General features: G+C 45.7%; 1 long non-coding RNA gene across 1 annotated transcript; it reads right to left on the bottom strand.

Moving 5' to 3' along the window:
• Positions 1-11,860: 11,860 nt before the first annotated feature.
• Positions 11,861-13,675, bottom strand: LOC138771193 (uncharacterized). The gene is made up of 6 exons (XR_011359559.1): positions 13,133-13,675; positions 12,944-12,982; positions 12,674-12,804; positions 12,460-12,513; positions 12,210-12,236; positions 11,861-11,924 (listed from the first exon to the last, which is right to left on the bottom strand). It is a non-coding gene; the product is annotated as an uncharacterized lncRNA (long non-coding RNA).
• Positions 13,676-13,733: the final 58 nt, after the last annotated feature.

Here is a 13,733-nt window from a genome sequence, read left to right as displayed (position 1 = left end):
CCCCACTACAGGTGTTGGAGCCTCTGCAAGCTTCCCATAGCGTTTGGCCCAGCTCCCTGTTGTTCCTGACCTTAGTCCTTGTTCCTGTCCGCAGTCCTTGTCCCTAGCCCCTGCCCGCTGCCTTCCCATTGTTCCTGAGTCCTGTCCGCCACCTGCGATTACGCCTACAGACCTCTGCCTGCACTATCTCCTGCCTACTGCTCCTACCACGCCTCGCCTGCCGTCACTAGCAACCAAGCCAGGGGTAGCGACCTGGGGGTCGCCTGCCGCAGCAAGTCCATCCCGCCTTGCGGCGGGCTCTGGTGAAAACCAGTGGCCCCTTAGACTCTGCTCCCTGGTGAGGTTAGTGCCATCGCTAGTGACGGTTCAGTGGATCCACGACTCCAGGCGTTACAGTAAGCCTGTAAAGGCGAATTATAAAAACAATATGCACTATAATTTTTAGCTTAAATATAAAAACACCTACATATCCCTCATTGACTGTTTTATTAAAAATCCCACTGGACATCAATGTAGTCCACCGGAGTAGGCAGAAGTAGAACACCTATCATTTTGACAGTTCTGCTCCTTTACTGTATGCAGCATCTGTACCGAGAGCTGCTTACAGTCTGCCCCCCCTTTCCCCTCAGGGGGTTAAGAGAGAATGCATAGTACCCGCACTTAACCTCCTGGGGTTCATACTGTACTCCATCTGTTGCGCTGAGCGCACTGCTTCCGCCCCAGCAAGGAAGGGGTTAAATCATCCATGGTTCTTTTTTGTAGGCAGTAAAACAATGAACGCATTTCTAATGGTGTGTTTACACAGATTTATCTGACAGATTTTTGAAGCCAAAGCCAGGAGCAGACTATAAACAGGGAACATGTCCTAAAGGAAAGACTGAGATTTTTCCACTTTTTCAAAATCCATTCCTGGCTTTGGTTCCAAAATCTGCCAGATAAATCTGGTTGTTAATTAAAAAAAAGATAAATCACTGGATAAAAAAGTGACAACCTCAAAAATAAAGCAAAAAGTATTTAAAACAATCAATAGTTTTACTTTTGTAAAACATAGCCTAAGAGGTAATAAAAAATACATAAACAATCAGACAATTTCTCACATAGTGATAACAAATATATATATATATATATATATATATATATATATATATATTTTTTTTTTTTAGAAAATGGGAAAAGTGAGTTATTTTAATTTTTAATAGGGGAAGGATTTTTTAAAGATACTTTCTAAACTAGGAGTGTCAGACTCAAATACACGGTGGGCCTAATTAAAAACTTGGACAAAGTCACGGGCCAACCTTAATATCTATTGAAGCATCGAGCAGCATTTCTGTCCCTTTCATAGCAGTGTTCCCGACACTGTCAGAGCGGTGTGCGTCATACAGTGCTTTACATGATATGGTAAATCCCCACAATAGTGCCTTACATGGTAGTAGTGCCCCATACAGTGGCTAGCCCCCATAGTAGTGCCCCATACAGAAGCTAGCCCTTATAATAATGCCCCATACAGAAGTTGTCCCCCATAATAGTGTCCCATACAGTAGCTAGCCCTTATAATAGTGTCCCATACAGTAGCTGGCCCTTATAATAGTGTCCCATACAGTAGCTAGCCCTTATAATAGTGTCCCATACAGTAGCTGGCCCCCATAATAGTGTTCCATATAGTAGCCAGCCCAACCCCCCCACTATAGTGCCCCACACAATGGCCTGCCCCCTTCACAGAAGTGTTCCACACAGTATCCAGCCCCTCTATTAGTGTCCCATACAGTAGCCAGCCCCTCTATTAGTGTCCCATACAGTAGCCAGCCCCCCCCCAGTAATGTCCCATACAGTAGCCAGCCCCCCACAGTAGTGTACCATATAGTAGCCAGCCCCCCACAGTAGTGTACCATATAGTAGCCAGCCCCTATAGTAGTGTCCCTTACAGTAGCCAGCCCCCCCAGTAATGTCCCATACAGTAGCCAGCCCCTATAATAGTGTCCCATACAGTAGCCAGCCCCCCACAGTAGTGTACCTAATAGTAGCCAGCCCCCCACAGTAGTGTCCCATATAGTAGCCAGTCCCTATAATAGTGTCCCATACAGTAGCCAGTCCCTCCACAGCAGTGTTCCATTGGTTATTAGTTACGCTGGCCAGCTCAACATTCGGCACACATCACCCACTCACGTTCTAGGCCACAAATCTGAAAGTGCCTGCGGCCTAGAAGTTAGGACATCGCAACAGATTATAATATGGGCTGTCCGGAAGGCCGCCCATATTATAATCTGTTGTGATGGCCTGTTGGCGGGCCAGCTCAAGGAAATCAATTGATTACCTCAGCGGCCAAAAATACCATGATAATGACATACCTATTCGGTACATTTTAAGCCCCCCCCCCCAGGGGACTATTATAAGGAATCACTTGATTTCTTTTATAGATCTGCATTACATTTACCGATTAGATCAGTTCCCTGCTGGTATAGCCACAGGCAGACCGTATCAGCAGCCGATCATAAGGCCTTGGGCGATTGTAACAACCAGGCCACGATCAGGCCACTCTTATTATTAGTATTTTTTTTTATTACACCTTATTCTGCCCCTTTTTAGTTTTTGGACTATAGAGCCATGTCTGGGCCCATTTACATTGGTTAGAGGACCTGTACAAGTAATGCCTTGTGCCAATGTATTACCGTGTACCGAGGTATGACCACTTTATCGGCCTGCTCTCTCTTTGACAGTACACAAGTGTCAGGCCTAGGCCTCACTCCCTCCTGATACATGTCGGGGAAGGGCTAATGCTGGACATCCCCTCTAAGTAAACGTTCCCGTACTTCCATAGAGGAGCCATTCATATCATTTACATTTTCCCTCTTTATATAAATTGTGTTTTGCTGCTGGTAACTGTATCTGCTTTATGTGATAATAAAGATGTCACCGATTGAGTCACACCGGCCGATTTCTGAAAAACACAAGGTATTACACTGCGAATATGACAGCTTTATGAGGCCGTAAACTACAGCAGTGTCAGGTAATCCCGGCTAATTGTCCTGTTTCCTATGAGCTATGATAGGTATGGGATATGTCAGGATGTATATGGGCCCCGCATGCCTGGTATCTCGCCTCAATCCCTGACTAATCTCATAGCTTCTGGCTGGAGTGCTGCCGCCATTGTGTGACGCCATTCCCTGTGCTACTGCTGACAGGCAGGAGCTCAGAGAATAAAGACCTGGCGGAGTTACATTCTCATACAAAAAATATCAATCATGTTACCAGGAGAGGTCCTGTGATGTGGACGAAGGGAATGAGGACGCACCCAAACCATTGTCTAGTGATTTACTGTCTGGCGTGTCAATAAGACCTAACTAATACTTGGTGGGGACCCCGACCAATCCTATTCCTGGTGGACAGGTGGTGCCGTCACTCCCCATTGAAAGAAATGGGAGCTACGTTATAGGCTGAAAAGTGCAGTGCTGCAAAATTACCTATCCCTATTCGCATTTGGTACCTTCTAAAAATACACATTTAGGTCTATATATTAAAGGGGTTGGCCACTTTATAGTAAAATAATTCAGTGTACAGTATTAGTGAGGTGCCCAACCACCAGGATGATGTTATGTCGGTGGTTGGAGTATAGATCAGCCAGTGACGGTACTGTCGTGACGCCAGTGCTAACTCAGCACACCGGTTGGGTGTTACATCTGCTTTTTTGTTATGGCTGGCTGTATCCTCCTAGAACGGTCGGTGACATGCCAGGTTGTGATGGGTCCCTTGGGCTCTTGTCACAGTGGCCCTGAGTGGAGAGATGACCCACCCGGACTGTCAGTACTGCCACCCACAGAAAGGGGAAAATGACCCAAGCAAGGTGTAGCCTGTGTGTGTAGGTGCTGGTGCAATTATCACTGAGTCCCAGTAGAATAAATAAAGTGGTCTCTGATAATACAGGATAACTTGGTAATGGATAAATTCTATGGTACAGACTTAAGCTCACTGAATCTGTGCTGGGAGATACTTAAAGTATTGAGGTAGCAGTGTTGGTGTAGCTTAGCGTTGAGGAGAGTAGAGGAGTTTAGAGGAGTTTGTTGGGAGAGCCCCAACCCAAAGTAGTAGTCTGCTCTGCTGGAACTTAAGAGAAGAGTACTGAAGAGAAGAAAACTTGAGAAGAGAATACTTGCACCTGTGTTTCGACCTTATTGTCGCTATAACCACCTTTTGTCCGGCAGTGTCGGCTACCCGTCCTACAAGGGTGACTCAAGCCCCAGCCTATGTTACTTAAGTGCAGCTAAGTGTCCGAGGGTGTCCTGGTTTAACCTGCGCTGTGAGATAGAGTACGTAGAACTTGGTTACGGTTGCTTTGCTCTATCCGGGTCGGTTCCTCTGTCCTAGGATACCGCCCTACACTGTTAAGAAAGGTTCTCGGTGTGGGCAGGGGTGATCTCTGACTTGTCCTCATTTAGTTGCTTAACACTGCAATGTGTCTGTAGTTATAGCTGGTAGAAAGAAAGTCATCTGTCTGTCCACTACCACATTTGGTCTGACCCGGACAGGGGACCTGGCAGAGCCAAGCCCTGGCTAAGTTCAGCAGGGATGCCTGGTCTGTATGTGTCCTACTCCTAAGTGACTGACGCCACGCTTCCTCTCCCCAAGTGACTACTTCCTTCAGGGTGTGTAAGAGTCCCTGTGAGTGGCGGAGAAGAGAATGTGCAGAGAAAGGAGAATAGAGATAGGTAGAAAAAAAAAAGTATCTCATTTTGGTCCACAGAATCACATAACAAAAACAGTAACCCTATAGTGACTAAAGCTGTGCAATACATACATACAAAGTTATAAACACTTATATCTGGTGGTGAAACTTATATACAACCTCATCACCACCTTACTTTGGAGTATAAGGCTTTTACAACAGGTGTCAGACAAGGAACCTCTGTGGTGGGAGACCACATTAGTGACTGTACTCACTGTATATACTGACAGCAGCTCCCTGTGTACTCACTGTATATACTGACAGCAGCTCCCTGTGTACTCACTGTATATACTGACAGCAGCTCCCTGTGTACTCACTGTGTATACTGACAGCTCCCTGTGTACTCACTGTATATACTGACAGCAACTCCCTGTGTACTCACTGTATATACTGACAGCAGCTCCTGTGTACTCACAGTATATACTGACAGCAGCTCCCTGTGTACTCACCCCATATACTGACAGCAGCTCCTGTGTACTCACTGTATATACTGACAGCAGCTCCCTGTGTACTCACTGTATATACTGACAGCAGCTCCCTGTGTACTCACCCCATATACTGACAGCAGCTCCTGTGTACTCACTGTATATACTGACAGCTGCTCCCTGTACTCACTGTATATACTGACAGCAGCTCCCTGTACTCACTGTATATACTGACAGCAGCTCCCTGTGTACTCACTGTATATACTGACAGCAGCTCCCTGTGTACTCACTGTATATACTGACAGCAGCTCCCTGTGTACTCACTGTATATACTGACAGCAGCTCCCTGTGTACTCACTGTGTATACTGACAGCTCCCTGTGTACTCACTGTATATACTGACAGCAACTCCCTGTGTACTCACTGTATATACTGACAGCAGCTCCTGTGTACTCACAGTATATACTGACAGCAGCTCCCTGTGTACTCACCCCATATACTGACAGCAGCTCCTGTGTACTCACTGTATATACTGACAGCAGCTCCCTGTGTACTCACTGTATATACTGACAGCAGCTCCCTGTGTACTCACCCCATATACTGACAGCAGCTCCTGTGTACTCACTGTATATACTGACAGCTGCTCCCTGTACTCACTGTATATACTGACAGCAGCTCCCTGTGTACTCACTGTATATACTGACAGCAGCTCCCTGTGTACTCACTGTATATACTGACAGCAGCTCCTGTGTACTCACGGTATATACTGACAGCAGCTCCCTGTGTACTCACCACATATACTGACGGCAGCTCCTGTGTACTCACTGTATATACTGACAGTAGCTCCCTGTACTCATTGTATATATTGACAGCAGCTCCCTGTATTCACTATATATACTGACAGCAGCTCCTGTGTACTTACTGTACATACTGACAGTAGCTCCCTGTACTCACTGTACATACTGACAGCAGCTCCCTGTGTACTCACTGTACATACTGACCGCAGCTCCCTGTGTACTCACTGTATATACTGACAGCGGCTCCCTGTGTAGTCACTGTATATACTGACAGCAGCTCCCTGTGTACTCACTGTATATACTGACAGCAGCTCCCTGTGTATTCATTGTATATACTGACAGCAGCTCCCTATGTACTCACTGTATATACTGACAGCAGCTCCCTGTGTACTCATGGTATATACTGACAGAAGCTCCCTGTACTCACTGTGTATACTGACAGCTTCCTGTGTACTCACTGTATATACTGACAGCTCCCTGTGTACTCACTGTATATAATGACAGCAGCTCCCTGTGTACCTCATAGAGATAAAATAGGCTCCCCTCCTCCAAGCTGTGCTGTCCTGCTCTGTGGTAAGTCTGTCCATAAGATGGCTGACATGGAAGAACATGTGACCATGTCCCTCCTCATGTGTACTCCATAGCCATATACAGGCGGACACAGGGGGCAGGGCATGGACACATGTTCCTCCAAGTCAGCCATCTTATGGATAGAAACACCACAGAGCAGGACAGCACAGCCTGGAGGAGGGGAGCCAAATAGGTACACAGTGAGCTGCTGTCAGTATATACAATAAGTACATAGAGAGCTGCTGTCACTATATACAGTGAGTACATAGAGAGCTGCTGTCACTATATACAGTGAGTACATAGAGAGCTGCTGTCACTATATACAGTGAGTGGCAGAGCCTAGCAGTGCTCAGAGCAGGACGCACATCCTTGGAGCTTTCTCTATACTCTGAGCCCAATCTACTGGTCTGTTTTGGTTTCCAGACCGGTTGCTGGCCTCACATGGTCTGGGGAAGCGGCACAGAGCAAAGAAAGAGACCAAGTTTGGGGGTCAAGACCTCCTTGTACGGCCTAACTAGCCTCTGAAGCCGGGGCCTAAAGTTCTGGAGCTCTCCCGTTCGGCGCGGCAATTGCAAGAAGGACAGGCGCTGACAGCTGACAGACGCCCGCACACAGATAAAGCGGAAGGAGGTAGGAGAAGAGCCCAAGGAGGACAGTTAAAGAGGCAGCTCAGTACTACGCAGCAGGGTAGGAGCACAGAGCCGATTGCTGAGATACACCTCCGTAATACCCCTCAGAGATCACCACATTATACAAGAACTAACATACTGGTGACATAGTTCACTCATCGAATATACTGCTCATAATACGTAACAGTGTAAAAGGAACAAAAACGCCTGTACTTTAATTTTTTTCTAAATCAGAGAAATCACACAGGAAGAGAAGTCATATTCTTTACTGTTTCTTCACTGAAATTCAAGCAAGCCATTGATAGCTGCTACTCTACTGACACCTAGTGGTCATCTCTATAATACCACTCCTCTATTGTTCTCTATTACAAATTACAGTACTGTGGGTCTTAATCTGACAATTACTTCCAATACTGAAAAAATAAACCTTATGTAGCCGTGTTCAACTGTCTACTGAGCTCTATTGCACACCTGGATAAGCTGATTATAGCCAAGGCATTGAAATCTAAAGACAAGGGGCGAGATCTTTTAAACGCAACAGACGTCAGCAAAATCTAAGCAAACTTTTATAAGTTCTAAACTATCTTCACCAACAAGGTACCTGTCCTCAGAGATGGAGGAAGGAACGGATATGCCAGAAGGGATGGACTCTGCAGGTGAGGAAAATGAACTCGCCTCTGAATCAATGGATCACATTGTGCTACAGGTCTCTGGTGCTGCGTAAATGTCTAGATCAAGCCCTTGCACCCTTAAAACAGGACTTGAAAGATATTAAATCTGATTTGCACCATTTAGGCAACAGAGTGGAGCAAGAAAACAGGAGTCGTCGCAAAAACATCAGACTCCGAGGCCTGCCGGAGTCAATCGCTCATGACGCAATCCCTTCAGCAGCTAAAAGTATATTTGAAGGTCTGCTAGGAGAAGATAGAGCAACATCTATCATAATGAAAAGAATACTCGGAGCACTCCATTCCAAACCAGCAATAGATGATCCAGAGACGTTATCTGCGGCCTACTTAGCTATGTGGATACAGCAGCTTTACTTAAAGTGACTGTAGCACCAGGCCCAGGCTGAAGCACTGGAGGCGGCCGACCCACCCTTAGTGGGAGGAAACCCCCGCCCCTCAATGATAGGGTTCCATTGATTCTAATGGAGTCAAGTCATGGAGGGGCTGGGGTTTCTTCCCACTGGGGGTTGGTCGGCCGCCTCCAGTACTTCAGCCTGGGCCTGGTGGTACAGTCACTTTGAAGCAGCTAGAGAAGCTGACGAAAAAGCCCAATGAAGTAAGCGAAACGTATGTTCCATTGTTGTGCCGGGGGGGGTTCAGTGTCGGTCTATAAGTTATATTGTGATTACTTGTCTAATTTGATTGCAGGTTTATGACCTCTGTGTTCTATCCCATATCTTACTTTTATGTGCTTTTATGAATTAATTACTGAAATAAAGACTTCTGTTATAATTCCATCTATTTGTGCAATTTCTTTGGTTGTTTTAGATATTTTTGCACTTTAGGATACAATTGGTTGGCAGGACGTTGGTTGGGGTTGTCTGCTAATAGAAATAGTAAAACGTTAGAAAACCTAGTAAACCTGCATATCACTGTGTTCAGACTGGCCTAAAGAATAAAGAAAAAAGGTCAGTTTTACCGTACAGTGCATTACGTAAACATGGACACCCCCCAAAAATTTTTTTTCTGAATTGCATTTTTTGATCAAAATTCATGATATTTTGGGGGTTCCGTCATTCATTTTATGGCAGATGGAAAGGTGTCATTACAAAGTACACCTGTTCCTGAAAAAAACACATGGCCCGGTAGGTGAAAAAAATAAAAGAGTTATGGGTCTTAGAAGGCGAGGAGGAAAAAAAGAAAACACAAAAATGACAATTGGCCCGGTCCTTAAGGGGTTAAATATGCTGACTCCTAATGGGATGAACGAGACCTGTAACTTCAATGTATTTTTGTGAACATCTAGTGTAGTTTGAATATTGTTTCTTCCATGTTAAGCAGATAGTAAATGTTATTGACAAGTGCAATGCTGCTTTGTATATAATGTATATAACTATCAGCTAGATTTGGCCGGGATTTGAGATACAGAAAGGGGAGATGACCCAAGGAAGCTGTGATTGCTGTGTAGGTGCCTGGTGAAGGACCACAGAGTCCTGTTAAAATAAATATACTCTTGTTTACTGTGAGGATACTTGATACAAGAAAATACAGTACACTTTCATCTTGATACGTTACTTTAGACTTAAAAAAAGAACAGATCTGTACTGAGAGTGAAGAGGGTGATACTGCCATGCTGGCTGGGTTGCGTGATGAGAGGTAGAAGAGATCAGAAGATTAGAGAGGAGGATGTCGAGAGAGTCCCAACCCAAGTAGTTCTGTGCTCTGCCGGAACTTTAGAAGTAGAATAAATAGAATACTTGAGAGTAGAGAGAATACTTGTGCCTGTGTTTTGACTCCTTGGTATTTGCACCACCTATTGCCCACCAGTGTCAAGCGATCCATCCTAGAGGTTGACACAAGCCCCAGACCTTGTTACCTGGGATGAGCAGAGTGGTCAGAGTTCTCTGACTACACCTGCACTGCGAGATAGTGTACCTAGGCTTCTAGCAACTTTGCTCTATCTGGATAATTTCCTTTACTTCTTGTGGATACTGTCCTGCACTCTGTTACGATGTCCACGGTGTGGGTTGAGATGATTCCTGACTTGTCCTCTCTACTAGTAGCTTAACACTGCATAGTGTATAATAAGGTTGCTTGAGGGAAAACTGTGTCTAGGTCTCGCATATACATGTGCTCTGCTCAGCGTCTAGACCACAACTACTGGATTGGGGACCTGGCAGGAGCCAGGGCCCAAGTTGACTGCTGTAGGAAGCATCCTATCTTGCGTCCTTCCTCTACGGAATCCAAAACAAAAGACTCCTACACTTCTTCAACCCATGTGACTTCCTTCCTAAAGCATATGTAAACTGTGCTGTGAGTAGGTGTAAGAGAAACAGATTGCTGAACTCAGGGAGACCAGCCAAACAACAACACTGCCGGCTGCTAGTGAAAGCGCTCAATGCAGTGAAGTCCTAGGTGCATTGCCCCCTGGGAAACATGAATATGCATAAGAGGAGCCTGTGGAGCCTCATTGAAGAGTCTCAAAACACAGGACTAGCCAGATATCCCTCCAGGAAGGACCCAGCCAAGGAGCGGCTCCTGTAGGGAAACCACCAAAACAACCATATTAAGTGGCCCTATAAGTCAATGTAATGACAAAGGATAAACCAAGGCTAGGTAACCATCCACATACAGCTGTTTCGGGGTGTTGCCCCTTATCAGTGTGGAGCAGGATTCTGGCTAGGTGGTTTTGGTGGTTTCCCAACAGGAGCTGCCCCTTGGCTGGGTCCTTCCCGGAGGGATATCTGGCTAGTCCTGTGTTTTGAGACTCTTCAATGAGGCTCCACAGGCTCCTTTGAGTAGGTGAGGAGTGGTGTGTAAGATACAAGAGAAAGAGGATAGGTGAGAAGAAGAAAGAACTCTCATTGGTGTGCAGATCCAAGTGGTACATAAGAAAACAATAACCCTTTAGTTCCTACAGCTGTGCAATATCTGGACATAAATACTTGTAACAATCTAGTGGTAAAACTTTGGTACTGCCACATTACCACTTACTCTTATAAGTACAGACTTTTGCGAAGGGTGTAACACCTCGCCTGTCCTCGGCCATGCTAATGGATGATCACAGACTCCGTAAGGAGCAGGACTAATTCCTTTGGAAGCCGCCTCTACAGCACTTTGGGTGATAAACATTTTGTGAATTTACATGTTCTGTGAAATGCTTGGGGATTTATTCTACTGCTGGAAGATTTGCATTCAGTAAAAAAAATTATTTGAAAGCGTGGTGGTATACTAAAAGACTGAGCAGAGAGCACTGTGTCAGACTGCAGAGAATACACCATTTCCTGCAGGACATACAGCAGCTGATAAGTACTGGAAGACTGAAGATTTTAATATAAAAGTAAATTGAAATTCTTTATAACTTTCTAACACCATTTGATTTGAAAGAAAAATATTTTCTCTGGAGTACCCCTTTAATGCACAATACTCGGCTCTAGGACGCTGCAGTAACAGTGAGGACATCAGGAAGCAATGTGGAGGCTGCAGGGACTGATCCTTGTGTGAAATGGATGGGATTTTACAGAGTCTTTTGTGGTTTCCTATGAAAGTCTAGGCAATCTATTATATAGATATCAGCTTCCTCCAGAGATCTTCCTCCCCTCTGTACTGTGGTGAGACACTTCCCTGTATGTTCCCATCTCTCCGGACCCCGCTATGGTGTTACCCCCACCCCATACACTTCTTCCCTCTATCTGACTCCTTGGGGTAGATGGGAATCTGCTTTCTTGCTATTCTGCTGTCGGACTCCTATCTAGGGCTGAGAGGCACCTTTAGGGCCCGGTTTGGCCCCTTTACCCTTCAGGTATCCTTCTCCCAAATAGAGGAACTCCTTGGCCCTTCATATCTCCCCAGATGATGTGAGGGTGGATGGATGGTCCCTGCACGGGCTATCCCCTATGAGGTTACCTCCTATAAGGAGACGTCATTTCTCCCTCTATCCAGGACTCCTTTAGTAGACACTGTTATTACCGCCATTATTGCTCATACAGACTTATACTCATCACTTGGTCACATAATGTCTGACACTAGTCGTTTTTAATTTTTAAAAATTTTTATTGCATTGTTGGTGTTCACTCCACGGTGTCACTCCTAAAGTAGCCGAGAAGACATCTGATGTATCTACAGGAGAGAAGACAGGGTGAGAGGAAGTATGGTCTATACTGGGGACAGGATGGGGGAGTATGGTCTATACTGGGGACAGGATGGGGAAGTATGGTCTATACTGGGGTCAGGATGGGAGAGTAGGGTCTATACTGGGGGCAGGATGGGGAGTAGGGTCTATACTGAGGGCAGGAAGGGGGAGTAGGGTCAATACTGGGGACAGGATGGAAAAGTATGGTCTTTACTGGGGGCAGGACCAGGGTAGGGTTGGTGGTGGGATTTGGGGTAACCTAGAGTATTTACCTTGATGGTCGTCCATCTGATCGGATCCTGTTGGGGAAAGATAAAAATGGATTATCCATAAAGTCCAGTCTGGGGCAACAATAGGGGACATCCTAGTGCCCAACCATTGAGTTATAGCTATTATATCCCTGCCACCACTAGGGGGTGCTCACTGCATACTGCTCTACTATACAGATCAGTAGGAGCTGTATACATCATTGTGCAGTGAGCTCCCTCTAGTGGCAGAAGCATCAGGTAAATTATCACTCACTTGTTCCTCTTCCTCCTCAGACACTTGGGGATCCAGGAGAATCTCTGTCTGCGCCTAAAGAAAAGAGACAAATAGATAGGATCAGCGCCATGTGATGATCCCAGGATCAGACTATAGGGGTCTATACATTGAGATGAGACTCAGCGAGGAAGAGATGAATGCACAAACAGTATGTGACCCCCTGGGCTCCTCCTGCAGTGTTCTATATACTTACTGGGCCTCCTGGATCCCCACTGATTCCTTGGATGAGGCTTCTTTTATTGCTCTATGTAGCGGCCTGGGTCCCTGGTCCGACTTTCATGGAATTTCCTGTGTATGATGCTCAGTCCCTTCATTGTTCTTATCCTATAAAAGAAAACACAATTCATGTAACTGGAGCTGCCCCATATGTGCCCATATATCCCCCTATAAGAGTCTACATGACTGGCACCCCCCGGTGGTGGTGATGATGATGTCAGCAGTGTTAGTTCTATGGTGTACTTACAGAACTGGCCTCTTGGAGCGCTGCACTCTCTCTTTCCACCTGTGGGGAGAAACAGGACATATCCAGGTTAGGACTATTCTATGGAGCAGTTGTCCATAACAACCACAACACTTAATTTACTGTAAGCTTTATAACCCTATAAAATCAATGTCACCTATAATAAAAACAACTTTACAGTGATATACTTACTCTTCATGTGGTTAGTCCTCCTCCTCATTGTGTTGTCTAAGCGCATCCTCTGTTCTTCACGAGATACTCCTGATGGTGGAGATAGACTTTCCCAGAGGATATGCCAGGTCACTACCTCAGGTATACTAGGAGACACTGGGACTGTAGGTTCAGACAGCAGGAAGCAACAGCGAGAACACAGGAACCAGTTAGGACAGGGCAGGAACACTGTAATAGGAACCAGGAAGGCAAAGCAACCAGATACATCTGTACAGAACCAAAGGACCTTAACGCTCAGGCAGAGCACATGTGCAAGAAACCTCCTTAAATAGCCAAGCCACAGGCGCGGAATAATTAAGGCACTAAGCCTAAACTCTCAGAAGGAAGCACTCGCACCCCCTCTAGTGGCAGGATCTATACTACATGCAGGGGACAGACATGGCTAGGCCCGAAGGCCTGAAGGACTAGCAGTGAATGAACATGTGGCGGCTGGAACGCCGACCGCCATTATATATACAAATTATCAGCTTCACCTGCTTCTGAGCTATGGATACATCCACACTATTTAGCTATGTCAGCCTGAAACCTAAGGTAAGGAACGGCCCAATACATGAGGTGCAGC

Source organism: Dendropsophus ebraccatus, chromosome 13 (genome assembly GCF_027789765.1).
Source record: "Dendropsophus ebraccatus isolate aDenEbr1 chromosome 13, aDenEbr1.pat, whole genome shotgun sequence".
In the NCBI taxonomy this organism is placed as follows: domain Eukaryota; kingdom Metazoa; phylum Chordata; class Amphibia; order Anura; family Hylidae; genus Dendropsophus; species Dendropsophus ebraccatus.
The sequence above is the reverse complement of the archived record's forward strand: the minus strand, read 5'-3'. Positions and strand labels throughout refer to the sequence as shown.